Source organism: Phacochoerus africanus, chromosome 11 (assembly GCF_016906955.1).
Source record: "Phacochoerus africanus isolate WHEZ1 chromosome 11, ROS_Pafr_v1, whole genome shotgun sequence".
In the NCBI taxonomy this organism is placed as follows: Eukaryota; Metazoa; Chordata; class Mammalia; order Artiodactyla; family Suidae; genus Phacochoerus; species Phacochoerus africanus.
In genome coordinates, this window is record NC_062554.1 from 92,246,339 (window position 1) to 92,254,693 (window position 8,355).

General features: G+C 43.7%; 1 non-coding gene across 1 annotated transcript; it reads left to right on the forward strand.

Moving 5' to 3' along the window:
* Window positions 1–7,872: 7,872 nt before the first annotated feature.
* On the forward strand, window positions 7,873–7,978 carry LOC125112240 (U6 spliceosomal RNA). The gene has a single exon (XR_007131047.1). It is a non-coding gene; the product is annotated as a U6 spliceosomal RNA (small nuclear RNA).
* The last annotated feature ends 377 nt before the right edge of the window (window positions 7,979–8,355 follow it).

Consider the following 8,355-nt stretch of genomic DNA (forward strand, 5'->3'; position numbering starts at 1 on the left):
AGTCTCCAAAGGCAGCCAGTACCCAGGGCATAGTTATAGATACAGATCCAGAGTTAGCTCATCAATAAGGATTATATTATACTATGTAGTCTTTTTAAATAAAGTAGGGAAATGTACAGTTTTTTTTAAAAAAATAATTAATCCAAAATGTTTAAAATATTGTCTACTGTGGTTTAAATTTGAACACTTACATTATTAGCTTCAGTTACACAGAAGATTGCATTGCACAATAAATGCCGAGTAGAGCACTGCAGCTAGTAGAATTTTAAGGTTGACTCAAACATTAGTTACATGAAAAATATGAGCACTTCATTCCCCAAGTACACCGAAAAACTGAGGTGCTATTGTTATTTGAAGTAACATTCAAGTTATAAAATACTATCTTGGAAGTTCCCATTGTGGTTCTTTGGTAACAAATCTAACTGGTATCCACGAGCACGGGCATTCAATCCCTGGCCTCACTCAGTGTGTTAACGATCTGGTGTGGCCACAAGCTTCGGTGTATGTCCCAGAGGCGGATCAGATCTGGTGTTATTGTGCTGTTGTATAGGCTGACAGCTGTAGCTCTATATCTACCCCTAGCCTTCGAACTTCCAAATGATGTACCTCTGGCCCTTAAAAAAACAAACAAACAAAAAACTTGACCTATAGAAAATTAAGAACTATGTAAATGTTATTATATATATATATCTTTTTTTTTTTGTCCTTTTGCTATTTCTTTGGGCCGCTCCCGCGGCATATGGAGGTTCCCAGGCTAGGGGTTGAATCAGAGCTGTAGCCACTGGCCTACGCCAGAGCCAGAGCAACGCGGGATCTGAGCCGTGTCTGCGACCTACACCACAGCTCACGGCAACGCCGGATCGTTAACCCACTGAGCAAGGGCAGGGACCGAACCCGCAACCTCATGGTTCCTAGTCGGATTTGTTAACCACTGCACCACGACGGGAACTCCTGTAAATGTTATTAAAAGTACTTTAATTTGGGGAGTTCTCATTGTGGCACAGCAGAAACAAACCTGACTAGTATCTGCAAGGATGAGGGTTCGATCCCTGGCCTCCCTCAGTGGGTTAAGGATCCTGCCTTGCCATGAGCTGTGGTGTAGGTCACAGATGCAGCTCGGATCCCACATTGCTGTGGCTGTGGTATAGGCTGGCAGCTGTAGCTCTGAGTCAACCTCTAGCCTGAGAACTTCCATATGCCACAGGTTAGGCCCTAAAAAGCAAAAAAAAAAAAAAAAAAAGGGCTTTAATTTTGAAAATCATTTGTCTCCACTGTGCTCATTAGTTCATCATATGGTCTCCTAAAATCAATCATTATTCCTTTCCACTCATAAGACAGGTAAATTATGACCTTGTGTGGGGAGTTTCTCTTACAGCATTAGTTTAAAAGGTTAACAAATGTGGAGTTCCCATCGTGGCTCAGTGGTTAACGAATCCAACTAGGAACCATGAGGTTTCAGGTTCAATCCCTGGCCTTGCTCAGTGGGTTAAGGATTTGGCGCTTCCATGAGCTGTGGTGTAGGTCACAGGCACACCTCGTATTTGGCATTGCTGTGGCTCTGGCATAGGCCAGAGGCCATAGCTCCAATTAGACCCCGAGCCTGGGAACCTCCATATGCTGCAGGAGCGGCCCTAGAAAAGCAAAAAGACAAAATAAAATAAAATAAAAGGTTAACAAATGTTATTTTTAAATGTTTATGCATATGTAGAGATTTAAACTACATTTTAATTTATTTTTTTAATAAACTAATGTGAACCCACAGAAACAGGATTTATATGTTTATTCTCCCTGTCAACAGAACTATAGTCAAAGGAATATGTAAGCTTTAAAAAAAACTATAAAATATAAAACTTTGAAATAATAGCAAAAATGACTAAGATCTGATTTTCTATGAAAATGCACGTTACAAAAATCCTGAAGGACTTTAACAATTTAATTTTTCTAGATGGCAAAGAATATGCAGGGAGAATACTAGTTGTACACAGAACCAAAGTCTATGAATACTCTGGAGTTGAGTGTGGAATATTTAGAGACTTCAAATTACTTACTCTCTCTCTGATACAATCTGTAAGAAATATCAAACAGTTTGCAATATTCTGAGGTAAGTACCATTCAAGCGTTTTTAGTCTACAAGATTTAGATGTTCACTTTTTAAAAAAACCTGATGAAACTATTACACACACAATAATAACCAAAATTCAATTCTTGACTACCCTACCTAATCAAACAACTCACTTCCAAATTTCAAACTATAACAATATTGTTCTTGTATAAGGTGTTTTTAAACCTAATGAATTCTGTAGTTATACAATAAGGTTTTAAACCTACACTGAGAGTATGACTAAATTGTTTAAGGGGTAATGAAAAGTATTACTGTGTAAGCATTAATAGATATATTAGTACAGTAGACAAGGAAGCAATCTAAATGTCCATCAACAGAAGAATGGATAAAGAAGATGTGGTATGTATATACAATCGTATCATTAAAAAGAACAAAATTATGTCATTTACAGCTACATGGATATACCTAGAGATTATCATACTAAGTGAAGACAAAAACAAGTATGAGATCATTAATATGTGCAATCTAATAAAATATGATACAACTTATTTACAAAACAGACTCAAAGATTTCAAACCAGGAGTTTCCTGGTGGTTCAGCAGGTTAAGAATACAACTCTGTCACTGCTGTGGCTCTGGTTCAGTTCCTAGTCTGGGAACTTCCACATGCTCAGGGCATGGCCAAAAAAAAAAAGTCTCCTCCAAGATTTTGAAACCAAAGGAGAAACTATGAGTGGGGAGGGATAAATTAGGAAGTTGCAATTAACATATACACACTAAATATATAAAGTAGATAAGTAACAAGGACCTACTACATACCAAAGGGAAATCTACTAAATACTCCTTAAGAACTTACATGGGAAAAGAATCTGAAAAAGAACGGATGTATTTACATGTATAACAGATTCCTTTTGCTGTACACCTAAAATAACACAATTGTGTAAGTCAACTATACCTGAATTTTTAAATTAAAAACCCAGACACATTAGAATAATAGTTATGGGGTGGGGAGTTTGTTTAATTCTGTTTGGCTTTCTATATTGTTCCATTTCCCCCCCAGAATATCAGTAGAGATTCACACTACAGAAAGGCACAGCTTAAAATGTTTTTGTTCACAGAGAAAAATGCACATGCCTCCTCTTGCTACCATTAAACATCTTTCTACCACTACCCTACTCATATTTGGAGACACTAAAAACCAAATACAAACCCATTCTGCTTCAAGACTACAACTAGTTTTAGAACTATTATTGAAGGTTACCCATGATCTGGTCCAAGATTACTTTACAAACTGGAAAACAGGAAGGTTGGATGGCTTCTTAAAGGATACTCAATTAATGACAAAGTAAACTTAGAACTCAACTATATTTCCACTAAGCCAGTTTCTTCCCAACTTAAATATCAAATCACATTTGATCTGCCATATGAAAATTAAAAAATAAATTCATTAAGAAACATGAGTGAGAAACCCAGGGTTTAGTAACAGCAAAAGAGAAAAGGGACAGAAATACATAACCACTGATCTGTTCGTTTTGCTGAATATGAGGCGGGAATATTAAAAACATCCAAATGTTAGGTAGGAGAGGATAGGGACTCTGACCCAGGTGACTCCAAACAGGCCATTTATTGTTATCAAAAACAGGACACCTGCAATCAAACAATGAAGACCCATGCAGATACCAGAGGAATGCTTTTCAGAGCATCTCCCTAAAACCTTTTTTTCTGTGCAAATAAGGCATCCTCATGGAAACCAACCAGAGGATCCAAATGTACCTCCTAAGCAAGCAAGGTGGTGGTGGGGGTGGGACAGGAAATTAGTGAGTGTGGGGCAAGAGAATAGGGGTCCCCAAACAGGTCTGTGATATAGGAATATAAGGAGAGACCAGCTGCAGTCAGTTCCAGTTCCTACCCAGGGCGGCCACTCTCTCTGAGGGCTTGAATAAAGCTTGCCGTACACTCTACCTGACTTCTCATATTAATATTTCACTCTTTCTAACTCCAAGTGCCATTATTGTCAACTAGGCAGGTATTCCTGCTAGGAGAAAACATCTGTCATAGTACAAGTTGAAAAAAAAGGTCACTCAAAGGGATAGAATATAGGTCCTGCTATAAATATCTATATTCCACTTAAGATGCTAGACACATTTTAACACAATGAAAAGAACAAAATACAGATATCAATTGCAAATGAGAAAAAAGTTTCTTCATTCTCCGATTCTTAGCGGATTTTGAGCGGCTGATGAAGAGGAGTTTGATGGAACAAAGTAATTTTATAACTTAATGGTTCAAAGAAAGGGATGTTTAGGACTTTAATTTTTTTAACACCTTGATAAGACTTAAAGAAGATGTCAGCCTGTTAAAAGTCAGTTAATTCTGATATCAGACTGATAGAAAACATTTATGCCTTTTATGTTTCTATATTTTTAAAGTAAAGAAATACTACAATTAGAGTCGGAAAACATTTATGCAAAGGCAGACTTTGAAATAAATCACTGACTTGGTCTCCTCCACACTCCCACTCTTGACAGCAACTGCAGAAACAGCACTAGCACTGCAATTTAGAATGGAGAGGACACTGCACACATACACACTTGGCTGGCACTCGACATTTGGGGCCCGAAATGACAACACATATGTAAGCAAGCCAAAACAGAAGGCGCTCCGATTTTGAGGCAACACAGTAAACAGTCACAGTAACCACCACTTTACTAAAAGCTGGCTGACAGCTTCAGGCGCACAGAATCAAAGAGCTCTTCTTCCCGGCCCTCCTCTTCCCCACACACTCGAGAGCCCATTCAAAACACATCCTCCCCCAGCCCCGCCCCAGCCCTGCCCTCAGCAGCTCCCAGCACAGAAACTGACCGAAAGTCCGGGGCCTTGGCGGCTCCCAGCCCGGCCGGTCTCAGGACGCTCCGGGCCGCGGACGCGCCGGGCGCCGCAGCGGCTGGAGCTCCAGCCCGTGGTCTCCGGGACTCACAGCGGCTCGCGTTCCCCGCAGCCCTCAGCCCGGTGCGCCGGCCGCCCCCGCCCCTCTCCCCGAGCGGCGGCCGCGTCGTACCTGCACACGGTGATCAGGTTCCTCCTCTCCACCGCGGCGTTGCGGGCGCTCAGGCTCTTCTTGCCGCTGGCGCCTCCGCCGCAGCTCCGGCCCAGGCCCCACAGGCTACTGGAGGCCGTGGCGGGCTGTCCCCCACGCCCTTTTTGGCAGGTGCGACCCGCTTGCCCCCACATCTGCTTCCCCGGTCTCCACCGCCGAGGGCGACCGTTAGGGCGTGGGAGGGTCGTAGGGAAAGAGCAGGGTGAGCGGGAGGATGAGGAAGACGGCGGGGGAGCCGCCCCCGGGAATTGGCTCCTGGCACCCCGCACCAGAGCCACACACACACACACACACACACACACACACACACACACACTCACGAACCACCTCCACTCTCACGAGCGAGATGGCGTTCGCGGCATCCTTACTTCCCTAGGCATCTCGGCCGCTGAAGGAAAACACCCACACCTGGCGGCCCCTTGCGCCCCAGCGCCAGCTGGGACCCGGAGGCCACAGGCCTTGCGCGCGCAGCCCCGCCCTTCCATCGCCTATCCCTTCAGCTGAAGCCAACCGCTGCGCGCAAGGGGCGTGGCCTGACGCGAGGCGCTTCAAAGCAAAGTGCTAGAACCTCCGCCCCGCGCCTGGGCAGCTATCCAGACACCTGACTTGAGTTAGTTCTCCACTGGCCACAGGCTATTTGCAAGGGGTGAAGAAGCTACGCAGCTGGCTTGGGTATTGTGGGATGCGGAGCTCAGGAGTAGCTTAAGCAGGATGCGACCCTTGCCCGGAGCCTAATGGCTGGGCTCTCCATCTCTAATGCCTGACTATGCTCCCAGAGAATGGCTCCAAAGTCCAGGAGCATCCGAAGCTACAAGGCCAAGGAAATAGCAGCGTTGGCACCCTGCCTGGCCCAGGGCCTGACTCCGGGAAGGAATGGGGTTCCCTTTACCCTATCGCCCCCCACTCGGGCCTAACAAACACCTACAAATAACCCAAGGAGGGAAACTGCCCGCCCGCAGAATATTCCTCTTGGGGCTTCTGGTGGTGGGGTTTTTGACCCTCAAAGCCGCGTCTCTCCTGTCCTCGCCCCCAGCATCGGCTTTCGCTGGGACTGGCCGCCCACATAAGAGTGAACACCATTGGAGTGTGTACTCTGCTCCTTGCGCCTTCTCCCCTCCTAGACAGTTGACTCGGAATTGGAGTGGATGCCATGACTCTTAAGCGCAGTTTGGTCTTGAATGGGCCGGGATGCTCCCTGCCAGAGGCCAAGAGTGCTGCCCCTGTGGTGCGTGTTTGGAACATAGTGCCCACTCTACAGAACTTCTCCATTCCTCCACCCTTAGCAGCAGGGAGGTCCTGGCTTTAGTCTCCCGTTCTCTGGCGCTCATATAGGTTGGTCATTCACCACTTTGTGCATCAATATGCCCAGATTTTTAGAGTGAATTCCTTATTGACAGCTATCCCTACGTGGTGAGTTTGGTGCTGTGCATAGAACAGGTTCTCAATAATGTTCATTTAATTTAACTTGAAGTCACATTTGGCATTATTTGACTCGAATTTTACAGTTTGGGTGGCTCCAAAATCCATTAAACTTCCACCTCTGGTTTTGAAATTTCCATCAAAGAAGAATGATACAGAACAGATATATAGATATAGTGGCAATATCTCTTTTTTGCATGTTATACATGGTACTAGAGATCCCATTGTGACTCGGTGGTAATGAACCCAACTAGTATTCATGAGGAGAGGGTTGGATCCCTGGCCCTGGTCAGTGGGTTAAGGATCCGTTGTTGCCCTGAGGTGCGGTGTTAGGTCACAGAGGGCTTGGATCTGGCATTGCTGTGGCTGTGGTATGGCCCAACAACTGCAGCTCCAATTTGACCCCTAGCCTGGGAACATCCATATGCCACAGGTGCAGCCCTAAAAAAGACAAAAACAAAAAAACAAAGTATTACAGGAGGTACTGTTACTCTATGTATGTTACTCTCTGTTTATGCTATTAACACAGAGTTTTGTATATAAAGCAGTAGATTACTAATCTCTGAGGTTGTACAAGAAAATTTAAATCTGTTTAAAATGCTCAGAGCAGTCCCTGGTCCAGGAACTTCCACATGCCTCCAGCGCAGCCGAAAATATTTAAAATTAAGTAAATAAAATAAAATCATCAGGACAAAAAATTTTTTTTTAAATAAAAAAATCATCAGGGCAAAGACCAAATCCTTTCATTTACTTAGTCTAATCACAGTAGAATGAAAATACATGTAGGAAAAAAATTTTGTTGTAATTTGCTACAATAAATATTCACATATTAAAATTATAAGAAAACAATTTAGACAGACTTAAAACATTATCTTTCATATAAATAAAAACAGGAGGGTTTTCCAGGACAGGCCATTCATTGCCAAATATTTCTTAACTGCTCTATGGTGCACAGAGGCTCTTAAGGAGGTTTACCCTACTCAAAGCAAAGTTATTGTCATATAAACACATGGTAAAACCACATGGGGGTGCTCCCTTAGGCAGTACATATACTAAAATTGGAACGATACAGAGAAGATGAGCATGGGGAGTTCCCATTGTATCTCAGTGGCAAGGAACCCCACTAGTATCCATGTGAATGAGGGTGAGATCCCTGGCCTTACTAGGTGGGTTAAGGAATCCAGGGTTGCCATGAGCTGTGCTGTCGGTCACAGACATGGCTTGGATCTCATGTTGGTATGGCTTGGTGTAGGCCAGCAGCTGCAGATCCAATTCAACCCCTAGCCTGGGAACGTCCATGTCTGGGGTATGGCTCTAAAAAAGGCAAAAAAAAAAAAGCAGAGATTAGCATGACCCATGCATAAGGATGACAGGCAAATTCATGAAGTATTTCATATATTTCAGCAGAAATTGACAGAACATTGGAAATCAACTATAAAAAACAAAACAAACAAACAAAAACACTACATTGGTGAAGTTCCTGTTGTGGCCCAGGGGGTTACAAACCCGACTAGTATCCATGAAGATGCAGGTTTGATCCCTGGCCTTGCTCAGTAAGTTAAGGATCCAGCTAGGCATGAGCTGTGGTATAGGTTGCAGATGCCACTCGAATCCTGCATTGCTATGGATGTGGCACGGGCCTGCAGCTGCAGCTCCAAAACGACCCCTAGCCCAAGAACTTCCATATGCTGCTGCTGTGGCCCTAAAAAGACAAAAACAAACAAACAAACAAAAAAAACCTTCATTGGGGAAATAGTGGACATCCATCAAATGTCAAG